This window comes from Melospiza georgiana, chromosome 5 (assembly GCF_028018845.1).
Source record: "Melospiza georgiana isolate bMelGeo1 chromosome 5, bMelGeo1.pri, whole genome shotgun sequence".
In the NCBI taxonomy this organism is placed as follows: Eukaryota; Metazoa; Chordata; class Aves; order Passeriformes; family Passerellidae; genus Melospiza; species Melospiza georgiana.
Window position 1 is genome coordinate 63038321 of NC_080434.1, and position 13480 is coordinate 63051800.

The window sequence follows — 13480 nt, forward strand, 5'->3', positions numbered from 1 at the left end:
GATGTTCTTGCTCTTAGACACTCCTTATAACAGTGCTGCACAACATGATGCTCTGCAAATGTCAGCAAAGGCTCCTGCCACATGCTGTAGCTGCTGACTTTTTTCTTCATTTGCTCCATAAACATTAGTCTCAAAATCACAACATTTTAAAGCATTACCAACCTCCATGGGTTTATTCTTTCATTACACCCATTTGTTTTAGTTATTACATTAGTTCAATTTCCACAGTCATAGTTACACTAGTGTATCAGCATTTCCCACTTCAGTTGTTTTCAGTGCATTAAAAATTAGTCATAAACACTGTTTCATGATCAAATTTGGCATAACTTGCTTTGCAGGTCAAGCAAACACATTTTTCTTTCACAGATTAAAAGCAAAGTCTGCTTGATCATATTCAAGCCATTTCATTAGTTGGAAAACATTTAGGTTTATTAATTTGGAAACACCATGACAAGTTCTACTTGTTATTTATACTACTGTTAATCCAGAGTAACTCAACTATATTCAGTACATTAGTCTGAATTTGTACCTGTTTTTATAAAAATGGTCCAAAGCTGGCCCCTTTTAGCTTAAATAAATAATGGGTAGGAAAAAAAATGGAAGGAAAAGAAACAGATTAATTAGGAAAAAAATTGCCTGCTCATTGAATGGCCAAAATGAGTGGTGCTTTGATTGCAATACTTGCCCCAGGAAGGAAGGAAGGCAAATTGCAAATGCAATTCCCACTTATAGATCTGTATTTCCAGTTCAGATGGGGATTTAATTTATTTTTACTTGAATTACTGGACACCAAGAGGAAACTGTTGTCTTGACAAGCAAAGCTGCCTTTCCTGAGTAAGCATTTACTTCTTACACATATGGAAAGAGCAGTTAACATATAAAGAGGGTTTCTGCACTATGTCTAGTCACAAACCGTTCAGGTCACCAGAAAAACCTTGAAAGTAAATATTTTAAAGCTCAGTAACCTTTCACCGGTGCTAAAGGCATTTTCTAAGATCAAGAGCTGCCGTGAAGAAGTCTTCTCAAATGCAGCTATTGCTCATGAACACAATGCTGTGACAGATACAATGGCATTTTAGATTACTTTTGATCCAGGTTGCTTATCTTAAAGCTAAGTTTTCTGTAATAGATGGATCAGAGTTACTGTGTTGGAATAGCTCCTCTGTAGGTTCTTAATGTGGCAAACACTGGAGCACCATTTGTTACCAGGAACGTCTCAGATCAGTGCACATTACTCAGAGGATTTCAGGATTCCACAGCCATATAAATCCTTAAATTAAAATTCCTCTAAGGAAGGCTATGACAGTCTTGATGTAGGTGGGTGGGTTAAATCTTCTTTCTATCTCCTAAAACCAAAAGCTTTGCCAGGTGACAGTAGCTACCTCTGCTACTGAGCTGCACTTCTTGGCATCTTTTGGAATTTCTGCATAGTCATGTATCTCTCTGACAAGGATATACCTGCGGCCTTCTGCTTGATGGCTGTACCACTGATGGATTCCTTCTCCAAAATCCAGCAAGGAAACCCTTCCAACCCAAATGAAGATCAATAGCACTGCACCTGAAGTTTTGATAAATACTTTGATCATCCAATAATGACTAATTACTTTAGGGGAGTGCAGTAATTCTGATGACAGTCATTTATCAAACAAGGGAGAAGAGAAACTTGGACCTTTACAGCGAAGCTAGCCATCCCACTTTACTAACTGTGTTTTGTTTTATATAGTGTAGGCCAGCAAAGAGAGCCTCTCCTATCCCCTTCAGATTAATGAGTAAGCCTCTCTGAAGCCTAGGAAGGAGCACAGTGTGAATGGTGCTGCAAATGATGTTCCTTGTCTACACAGTCTCTGTCCTTACCCAGTTTGATTTCTGAAGGAGATTATCAAAATACATTAAAAGAAAAAGCCAAAGCACATTGATACCTATAGGAATGGTTTCCACATCTGTAAATGGTGAGCTTCTCCAGCTTTTTGCTGTCTTCTGAAACCCACCTGGCTAAAAAAACTATGAGTACTTCATGTTATGCCCATGAGAAGATGAATCCAGGTGTGAGGGATCCAGAGCCAGGAGCTGCACTTTTCTCCTATGCTGAAATGGCTGTGTCTCAGATATGGGCTGTCCCTGACTCTGGGGGACCTTGCCAAAGCAAAGCCAGAGTTCTCCTTGCCTTCTGCTGGAAATATAGGATTTACCTGCTGCTCGGGCTACTTTTGCCACAAAGCGCAGGTCACACTTCAGCTGCAGTATACAGGCTGACCTGCGGGTGGAAGTCCTGCAGAAGGAAAAGAGACACAAGGAGGCAAGTTTCTGTAACACTGAAAATCCAAGAACATTTCCAAGACCCAAACATACTGTCACTCTGGAGGATACTTTGGAGCAATTATCTTGCTGTCCTCTACCAGAGACAAGGATCTCTTCTAGTGGCAGCTGTGCTTCTATCCTCTCTCGAGGTGTCAGTGAACTCAAGAGATGACCAAGTAAGAGCTGCACTTTATGGTCTACAGAAAATATCTGGCATCCCTCCCTCGGATGTGTGCAGTGGAGGCTGAAATTAATGCATCAGTCCATAAGCTGCTGCTTTAGTCCATGCTCTGGGAGCTAAGGAGGAAATGCACTGCCTATTCTGCCATATCCTTGCAGCAGAAGGCATTGCAGGCAACGACAATGATCTTCCAATTACCACAGGAAAACGGAGAAGGACTGGGGGATAGGAACCCTTGGGCATAAGAGGCAATGAGTAAGTACCTCTTTGGTCAGCTCACCATTGGAGATTCATTCTGTCTCCTTTGCACTTCTTTATGGACCTTCCAGGCAGGAACTTAGCTGAAGCCCACAAGATCTCATACTATGCACAGACAATGGTGAAATGTTTTCAGTTTTAGTGTGATAACCATAGAAGTTGGAAGCCTCAGAGAAAAACTGCATTGCTTTGAAAGGAGAAAAGATTGCACTTGATCTCTTCCTTTGCATGGAAACTGCCTCTGGAGCCAGCTGGCCACAGTATCCAATACTCCAGAAAATCTAAGTGCAGATGACAATTCAAATTTCAAATGCTAGGGACTGTTGTCACCCTGCAGGTCAAACACCTGGAAGAGAGGAGCATCTATGGCAAGGATTCTTTAAAGCTGTGTGGATACATCAGGTGCACCTTGATAATAGATTGGGCACTATATTTAGCTGAAGTGAACTTAAAGTGTCCCAAGACAGTTCTCAAATCAAGCTTAATATATGTAGGTATATAAATCACTTGTTACCTCTAGCACAAGAAAGTGTACTGATGAAGACATTCAGATTCCAAGCCTTGGACTTTACTTTCTAAGGTTGCTGGTTATTATTCTGGCATATTTTTGTGGCATTGAGCATACTGTTCCTCAGAGATCAATCTATAAAAGCCCCAACCTCATTCTAGTTAACAAGGCATTGATGCTGTAAGAAGTATAGTGGGGAACAAAGAAGGAAAAAAAAGTGCATGCATGAAGATTCCTCTTATAATTCCTGTATAATATCCATCATAATGATAGATAAGTAAAGAGATAATATTGATAGAGCTAGCAAGCCAACAACTCTAATGGATTCTTGTTAGACTGGCAATAGACTCATCTCCCAGCTCAGAGCAACCACAGAGCTGAGTGGTGGTTGCCTTCTGGACACAGATAGACAAATTAAACACCTGGTTCTTTCTTAGTTTGGTTGGCATAATGATTCCTGGTAAGTCAGACAATAGGGCTGACAAACCAGCTAAAGACTTGGGTGAGACTGTGGTTGAGACCATGGTGTGAGGCCTCTTTCTTTCTTTCTTAGGCTCTCCTTGCTTGCAGACACCCATTTTGCCTTGGAAATCAACTTTTACATCGGATGGTTAAAACACACTAAAGTGATTACATTATGAAGGGTCTACTCAATTTAGATCCCTGGATATAAACAAGTACCCTTTGTTGTGGCAAATGAAATTACGTGAGAGCCATTATCCATGTGTTTAACTAAGCACCACACAGCCACTAACCCACTCCATCCACCAGTGGGATGATGTTATTATATTGCAAGGGTTCTACTGTCATTATATTGCAAAGGTTCCATATTGCCAGAGTTTTGTACCTCCTTGATGTTTCTCACAGTCAGCTCCTCTAATCACTGACTCTTTCTTCACACAGCAGCCAACTGACTCCAGTTCCCCTCAACCAACAAATCCACTCTTTTATAAAACTCTTCTTATTGGCTACAGCTGTGGCCTGGTAAAGTCAGGCCTGTTCCCAATCTCTAGTAATTCGCTCAGCTGCAACTCCTTAAGGGGTAAGGTTCCTTTCTATACTACCTTTATTTTCTTATATTGTATCCCCCTACAGGATGAGAATGAGAAGGGGTAAAAGTGAAAAAGAAACTTGTGGGTTGAGATAGGAACAGTTTAATAATCAAAATTATATAAAAATAAAAATTTGTGAAAAGTAAGGAAAATATAGGAAAAAGATAACAAAGACCAAGGAAGATAAAACCCTAGAAAGACTCATGATGCCAATGAAAACACTCACAACCAACCCACTGGTATTCAGCCAAATGCTGAGCAGCAGCCCACCCACTGAACTTCCTCCTCTCCCATTTTTTATATGCTGAGCCTGATGCTGTCTGGTATGGAATATCCTTTTGGGCAGTTGTCAGCTGTCACAGCCATGTCTCCTTCCAATACCTTGTGCACCTCCAGCCTGCTCGCTGTTGGGATAAGGTGAGAAACAGGAAGGTTCTTTGGCACTGTGGAAACACTGCTCAGCAGTAACTAAAACATCTCCATATCATCAACCTGTTTGCGCCACAAATCCAAAACCTAGTCCCACATCCCCTACAATAAAGACAATTTAACTCTATCCCTACAAAAACCTACACAATCTCATGGATTGTCTAGAATCCCCCCTTTCACCATCCTCCTGCCTTGTAAACTTTCAAGGACTGAAATGTGTGTGTTCCTATTATCATAAACTTCCAGGAATCTGAAGGTCATGGAAAAACATGTCATCTTTAGAAGAGCAGGCTGGAAACAATGCAAAGACTAGGCAAACTGACTCACAGGCTGAGAATATTAGTGTCTCACAGTCCTTTCCCTCTGGAAGAGAGAGATACAAAGATGAACAGTTCCTTCCTTAGTTGTTTATACTGAACCAAGGTGTTCTTGGTACAACAGCTTGACAGGGACTACCTGTTTGGACTTCAAGTCTGATGATGATGGCCAGTAGCATATGAATAAGTAGAAATTGCAAGAACAGAACAAATATACCATCAAACATTCCTGAGAATATTCTCAAAGCCTTCTGCAGCCTCTTTCCTGAGACAACCATAGAGCTTGCATCCCCACATGTTATTTTATCACACACCTTCATTCACTACATGATGTGATGATGTGATACAATCTCACACAGCCAGCACAGTCACCTCTGTGCAGCACACACTCCCCAGGCCACACTGGTTTGTCCTCCTACTGTCTCAGTCCCCTTGAGAGAGGGCTTTTGTGAAATGGCTTTTTTCATAGAGGTATAGCCATGGGTGGAAGAGCAGTGCTTAGCACTGTGGGTGCCCTCAGTCTGCATACAATCATTTAACTCCTTGCATAATCAGTTTATGTTTCAAAGATTTCTCTTTGTTGTGCTTGGTTTTGCCCAAATATTGCATGCTTATATGGGTTAAGGACTGTCCAATAAGACTGTCTAAGACAATTTCCACGGTTTGGCTCTCTGATGGACAGAAGTAAAGGCCTTAGAAGCAAATTTGCAAGGTGTGCTCCTATGCCAAGTTCTGCCTCATTCTCTTATAAAGAGAGAGCTAAAGACAAATATACAACAACTTTGGATCTCAGTACTTCAGGGGCACTGCAGCACCCAGAACCACATCTCTTGCAGGGCCTCCTGCTCATTGATTGCTACCTGTTCTTCAGCTAATCCTACTTCCACCTTTAACATCATGTACAAATAAAGAACAGAAAACTAAAATACAGGAAGACACATCACACTTCAGAATATTTTATTTTTTAAATAAAGCTACGTAATCTGCCATCTCCAGACATCTCCAATGCTGATGCCTATCAGCAACATTAGGCATTAAAACATTGCTATTCCCATAATAAAAACAAACAAACAAAAACCTCAAACCAACCAAGCCCAACCAACCAACCAAAACCAAATAAATAACAAAAAAAAAACAACTACCCAAACCAACCAAACAATAAACAATCAACCAAAACCCCAAACAACCAAACAAAAAAAGCACCAAGAAAAAAAAAAAAAGGAAAAGCAGCTCAGTATTGTGGTACAGTAATCAGTAATTTATTATTTTTTTAACTCAACGGTAGATGAGGAAGAAAAAGTCATATAACCTTGTACACCTCAATTTTTCATTCTGTAAAATGTGAATTGAAAAACTGAGCTCTACTAGAAAGTCAAATTATAAGTAATTAATGCAGATTAGTTTATGAATATTGATATAGAAGAGGAGTGCCAGTTTCCAGTTTTTGCCAGTTTTTTACCTACATTTTCACTAACATTAAATTTCTTAACATTACATTTGTTTTGTAGCACATTTAGTAGAACATCTCTGTCACATTCAGTAGTATATAAACGCATAATACAAAGAGAGTCCAAGCCTTTGCAGAGCTGTTGCTCACAATTGTTTAGAACAAGGAGTAAAATATTGTGTTCCTTGATCCTCTTTGTCACCAGCTCTAGCTGGACTGGATGAGATACTTTCCTATGAAACTCCTCCTCTGCTCTTACTATGGTCCTTGGTATGTTTTGCAGTTGCTATAGTTATTCAAAAGATCAAATTTTAAGGTTCCTGTGACCCAGTTATAATGGTAAAACTTCCACTCCTCCGCTTACAAAGGGAATATGCTAAGAAGTCAATCTGCAGGATGCAAAGGGTTTGATTTGAGTAAGAGCTTGCATGGGTGCAGTTAGAAGCAGCTGAGGCAAAAGTAAATTCTCTCTGCTCTGTATTCTGATATGGAAAAGTTTAGGGAAAGAGAATGATACAAGGAGAAAGCTATGATAAATTATCTTTTAAGTTCACACTCTCACTCTGCATTCTACATAGCCCTCAGGAGCATAAGTTAATGTTCCAGTAAGATGGAAAAGAGAGCGAGTTCTGGGAGCTGGTGCCACCTATACACACACTGAATATCAATGTCATTTATTTCACCTGACATGCTTACACAAACACGTTAAACTTCTAGAAAATTAGCTTTTCATCTTACTCTAGAAAGCTGGATTTCAGCTTTGGAAAGAAACCACAGAGCAATTCTTTATTTGTTAGAAAGCTGGCTGCTTTTTGAAATAGGGCTCTTCTGAGAATAGATATATTGGTCAAAGTTATTTTGATCAGGGCACCAAAGGCTTTGGTTTTGGCATGGATTTTCTATTTATGTTTGTTCTTTTGGTTTGTCCTTAGCTTGTTTCCCATTCTTCTTTTCCTTTCCCTCCCTCCCACATGCTGTTTTTGTTTGTGTTTTGGTTTGGGTTTTGGGTTGTTTTTTCCTTACTGTTGCACATAACAGATGCTCCCCACTTTTTCCTTTTGAAAATGAGCATCAGGAGGAGCTGGTGGTGCTGTGACAGTGCAGTTCAGCCTGGCTCTGCAGGCAGCACCACACACCGGCTCTCCACCCCTGCCTGCCTTCATCTCCTCGGTGCCAGGACACTTGCTCAAAGCAGCACCGAGGGTTTGCAACATGGTGCTGAAGACTCATGCTTGGACCATGTTTAAGTGAAAGTAGGATCAGGTCCTTAATTCTTTTGGAATGGAACTCTGATTTCCAGTGCACAAACGCCAGCAAGGGGTCAGTGCCTTGAATTCCTCTCTAGCCTTGGTTGTGTGACTTACAAATGAAGCCTCAGCTGCCTCAGTCTCAGTCCCCTGGGCCATCCCATCCCTATCCAGATAATATTTTTAAATCTAAGCACTTTGGTTCTCAGATGTGGATGAGATGCAAGATAAAATAGGCATTTTACAACCACCTTTCAAATAATTGGAACAATGTCTGTCAGTTAAGTTAATCCACCTCTCTCCCCCCACACAAACACGTCGTATGAAAGTGAATTCTGCAATTAGTCACCGAGATGCTGTACTGCACCTGTGGTGCTTGGCACGCTGGCAGATGGCTCTGGCTGCGGGCTGTGCCTGCCCCTCCAGCCCCGCTCCCAGGGCTGGCCCTGTCCCTGTCCCTGGCAGCAGGGTGAGGGCACCACGGGCCCCGCGCCCAGGGCTGGCCCTGGCCCTGTCCCTGGCAGCAGGGTGAGGGCACCATGGGCCCCGCTCCCAGGGCTGGCCCTGTCCCTGTCCCTGGCAGCAGGGTGAGGGCACCATGGGCCCCGCTCCCAGGGCTGGCCCTGTCCCTGTCCCTGGCAGCAGGGTGAGGGCACCATGGGCCCCACTCCCAGGGCTGGCCCTGTCCCTGGCAGCAGGGTGAGGGCACCACGGGCCCCGCTCCCAGGGCTGCCCTGCACCATGGGCTTGGCAGCAAGGCTGGATTTCTGCAGGCACAGAAATCTTCAGCCCCTAAAGCCCTCCCAGAGCTGTTGCCTGGCACTGCCAGCTACGGTAAGGGAGCAGTTCTGCTTTTGAGAAACACCCAGTTTGGTCCCCAGGTGGAAATTTTGTCCCAAGCTCCCACTGCCTATCTTAGGAAAACACCAGAGGTTTATGTGTCCAAAAAGGAGACAGAGGAGTCCTTTCTGGCTGTATTTGAATAAAGGGAGAGGCCACGGGGCATTCCCCTGGGATCTCTGGAATTTTTGGAGGATGCAGCCTCCTTTTTACCCCAGTTTCCCAGCCACATTTCCCTTCTCTCTTTCCCCATTGGCTGAGGTACTTGGGAGGTACAGACTCCCTGATAAGCCTGATACCGAAGATTTCTCAAAGATTTCCCTCTGATGTATAACCCTCCCTTTTAATTTTTAATTCTTACAGAATTTAGGGGTTTTTCTTCCCCATTTCTTCTTTCATCTCTCAATGCCTTATTTAGTTTATCAGGAATCCTAAAGTTTATTTGTAAAAGCAAATATCTTTGTCCATTCATCAATCAGTGGAATCCTTCCCACTGTTTCTTTTATCTACCAGCAGACCCACAGCTTGTTTGTAAAGACAAATCCGCCATTCCTCTCACCTAGGAACAGAAATAGGGATCAAACCCCTCTGTTAGGGCCAGTTGTCAGCTGGATGTTGTTTGGCACAGCTGGTGTGGTGGCACAGGGATGAGCAGCCATCTGTAAAATCCAAGCAGACCTTCTCTGGCCACGATGGAGGGTAGCTGATCTGCTGTGTGCCTTCAGACACGAAGCAGTTAACACCAAGTGTTCCTAATTAGACTCGGTATTACCTCTCCACTTAGGTGAACGAGGAGCATCCACACCTCTCTCAGTGCTATTATTTCAGCCTTGCTGGCTGGCAGACTCCACAAGACAGCAATGTATCCTTGTCAGAGGGACCAGATGTCCCTGCTTAGGTGAAACAGTCCCTTTTTTGTCATTCTGTCCCATTAAAATAATTCATCAACTCTGATGCATTTTATTAGGGGCTAATGGTGCGACCCTGTTTTCCCTTCAAATGTCCCTATTAATTATTTCTACATATTGTTGTCTGTGTTATATGGTAAAATAATTTGTGACTTTTCTTTTTCTTAGTTCTTGAAAATTGGGACTAAAACATCTGAAAAAAATCCACAACAAATAACAACACTGTTTCTAAGACAAACCCTTTCTGGAGGTGGTAAATCCCCACTGAATTATTTTGTCTCTCTAAATACATTGCAGTTAATTGCTTTTTGGGCAGATGTCTATCATCACCTTCCTCTGAATGGAGTCCAAACAATCCATTCATATATCACAGACTCTATGTTGGGAGCACTCTGCCTCCTGTTTTTTGGACAACAGTTAAAGAGACAAAGTAAACGAAGGTTAGGAATCAGCAACTTTTAAAATAAACCTTTTAAGTTGGATACTGCATGTTGAAAATATTAAATATTTTAAGGCGTGGAGTAAAGCGCTATAGGTTATGCCTGGAAGGGTCCATAATCATCCAAAGCAGATAAAATGGAAAGCTAGACAAAACTTTCTACTCACTAAAGTAGAACTTTTTTAGAAGTTAGTGAGTTAGATTTGAAAATTCTATTCTGTGTTCATCTAGGTCTAGAAGAAATCCTCAAAAAAAAGAAAACTTGATTTGTTGCTTTGAACACCATACAAGCTATTTAGAAGATTTGTAGTTACCTTGTGCAAAGTGGCCATCACAAAGCACAGGCTGGATCTGGCCCTTTAGAATAGAATGGCATCTTTAATTACTGTCATGAAAGAAACAGCATCTTTAATTATTGTCATGAAAGAAATGGCATGGCTTAAAAATCCATTTGATATATTCATAAGGTGCATGCATCCCTTCTATGTCAGACTAGTCAGAAAAGGCAGCATGTGCTTCCAGTCCTCATTATTAGACTTCCTATCCCTAATGTGGGGATGAATGAAATGAAAGTCAATGAAATGAATGTGAAGAAGTGCCAATGTTAGATATTTACACTGCTCTCCTGTTACTACTCTCCCTTCTGTTGTAAAGCACAACCTGTGGGACATTTCCATTGTGTCGGAAGTTTCAGGTAGTTACACACCAAGAACACACTGGATTCCCTAAACCAGCCAGCATTAATCCCTGTTGGACAAGCCCCACAGCTCTCTGTGGCATCCCTGTTGGTAGAACAGGGGCCTCAAGTCAGGTAAGATTCACAAAGACTGAGCTTGCTTTACTGAATGCCAAGGTTTCCCTTAAACCACCTTTGCTCATCAGGCAGCTCTTCCCTGCCTCCAGCAGGGAGGGTGCTGGATGGGACAGACATGGCTGGGTTTATAGCTGGTTTCCTCACATCCCATATGTTTCTCAGCAAGACAGAAGAAGTGGCTCATTATTCAGAATATTGAATGATGCCCAGATTCATCAGTCAGTTCTTCATGAAAGGCTTCATTATCTCTGCTGCTAAGGGGGTTAAGCTTTAACCTAATTCTTGTGTTTCTTTCAAGAGGATTGTTCTCTCTATAATTCTTTTAAATTCAAATGGATGACTCCAGTCAGCTTGATAACAATAAAATAGTACATCTGCATCTGTGAGAGGAGTCTGAAATTTACTTTTGACATGGCCTCTTATGCTTCTCATGTCTAATACTTAGAAACTGGTGTGAAACTACACAACTAAGATGCAGGCCAAGGGAACAAGAGCCTGGTTTTCACTAAGTAGATAAACATTAACTGAGACACAGACTAAAGGCACAGCTAAACTATCTCAAGTGATACAAAATCATTGGAATTACACAAAAGCTGAAAATCGAGATGGACTTCATAAAGTGAATCATACATGTACAGGCTGAAGTAAAGAATTATTCCTGGCATATTTTCTGTTTGTCTCCAAGCCACTTCTTGGAAATTACACATGTAAAAGTGCATGTCTGGTTATGTAAACATAGACACGTGCAAACATATATGTGACTTGGATTTGTTCTCCTTTACTACACTTTTTGTTAATGATGAGTACAAACCATTTTTTTTTGTGTTCTACACTCCTAAAATCCCAAAGGACTTTTAAAGACCTATATTTATACCAGGCACACTCACCTTCCTCTCCATGAAACAAGAGAACTTTCCTCACTCTCCTCATGGAGAGGAAAACTGGCATTTTCCTTGATGATATTCAACTCATACACAGCCTTGGCTATTTTAATTTTTAAATTTAATTTATTTCTTTACTAGGAAAGCAATATCTCTGGGGGCCAGAGATTTTCTATGGTTTCAGTGAAATGCCATGGAGTCTTTAACTTCCACCTGAAGAGCCACCAAAGACAAACAGAAAGGACCTTGGGTTTAATGTTTCATCTAAAGGATATTCTAATGTGTTGGCCTCATTATTCACAGCAGAAAAGGCCTTTGTCATGGTCAGATGGCTTTAATGTGTTTCGTATGCTACATAAATTCAAACTTGATGGCTCATTTATTTGTTGGATTGCAGCGTTATTCAACCTAAATGAAGACTTTGTATTTACTAATAATTTGGGCTCTGCCTGCTGTTTACTTAAGCAAGCAGTGTCCACTGTCTCCTCTGTTGTCTGTATTAAGTGTGGACTCTATTAACTCAAAGGATATTATAGAGAGGGCAAAAAAATTGCAGAGAAAATAGCTTTTCATTTGGGGACAATTATTTATTTAAGCCTTGTAAGATTAGTATTCCAATATTGCAGTTTCTGACATCAATTTTCTCCGTGTCAGAAACAACTCAGACTTCATCTAAGCTTCAAAGTACCCCCATGAGGAAGTGAGTCATCATTATCAACATTTTGAAGAAGGGCAAATTGGAGGTAAGAGGAGGCTAGACTCCTTATTCCATGTCAAGAGAAAGAGACTAAAATGCTTCCAGAATCTGAAACTGTCTTTTAATCTCAGGACCATACTTCCTTTTGTGATGTGACAATATTCTCTGATGAAGCTACATACAGCAATTATCAAACTATGTAGTCACACCACACCAGAAGTGTTCAGAACACGGAGATTCTCTTCTGCTGGCTGAAAAATGAGACTGTAGGGCTATAATGAGGAATTATGTAACTCTGTGATTACATACAGTATGCATGCTCTATTCTACCTTGTAGAGAGATTCACCTTTTATTGTGAAGTATCTTAAAATCTACATTTCATAATGGAATTCTAGTTGAACTCTCCCAAAGTTGATTTCAAAATCCTCACCCAGCTGGATATTGCGAGAGCAATCTTGACGTTAACAATTACCCACTAAATAAAAAAAAAACCTAAAAATCCTACTGTGACATCTTGGATCCAGCCAAAAACATGAGTAAATACCCACAGCAAAGGCAAAAGATACTCATCCTTCCTGCAGAAACAGACAAGTGGTTTTTAATAAACTGAATAGCCACACTCAGGGGAGATTTCACAGCTGTCTCACAGGAGGTTTAGGTGGATATCAGGAAAAGGTTCCTCACCCTGAGGATGGCTGGGCACTGGAACAGGCTCCCCAGGGCAGTGGTCACAGCACCAAGCCTGACAGGGTTCCAGAAGCATTTGGACAATGCTCTCAGGCACATGGTGGGATTCTTGGAGTGCAGGGCTGGGACTTTGGCAATCCTTGTGACTCCCTTCCAACACAGGTTGTTCTACGAGTCTATGGGAAGCTCAAACTGATGATGGGATTCTGAGTGGAATAGGATTTAGACTAATTCACAGCTAGGAAATACATAAATACAGTATAAACAGCAAATGTTCATTTATGCTATGAATTACAACTTCAAATTATATACAGGAACCTGAATTTTCCCTTTCCTTGTAGGTCCAAGTGGGGAATAACTCCAGAACTAGAAAAAATATTTTTTCTGGCACTGACCATGGACATTCTTGGGCCAGTCCTCACAGTCAAGTTTTTACTATGAAACAGCTGCTGTTTGCTGGATCTTCAGCCAGTTAA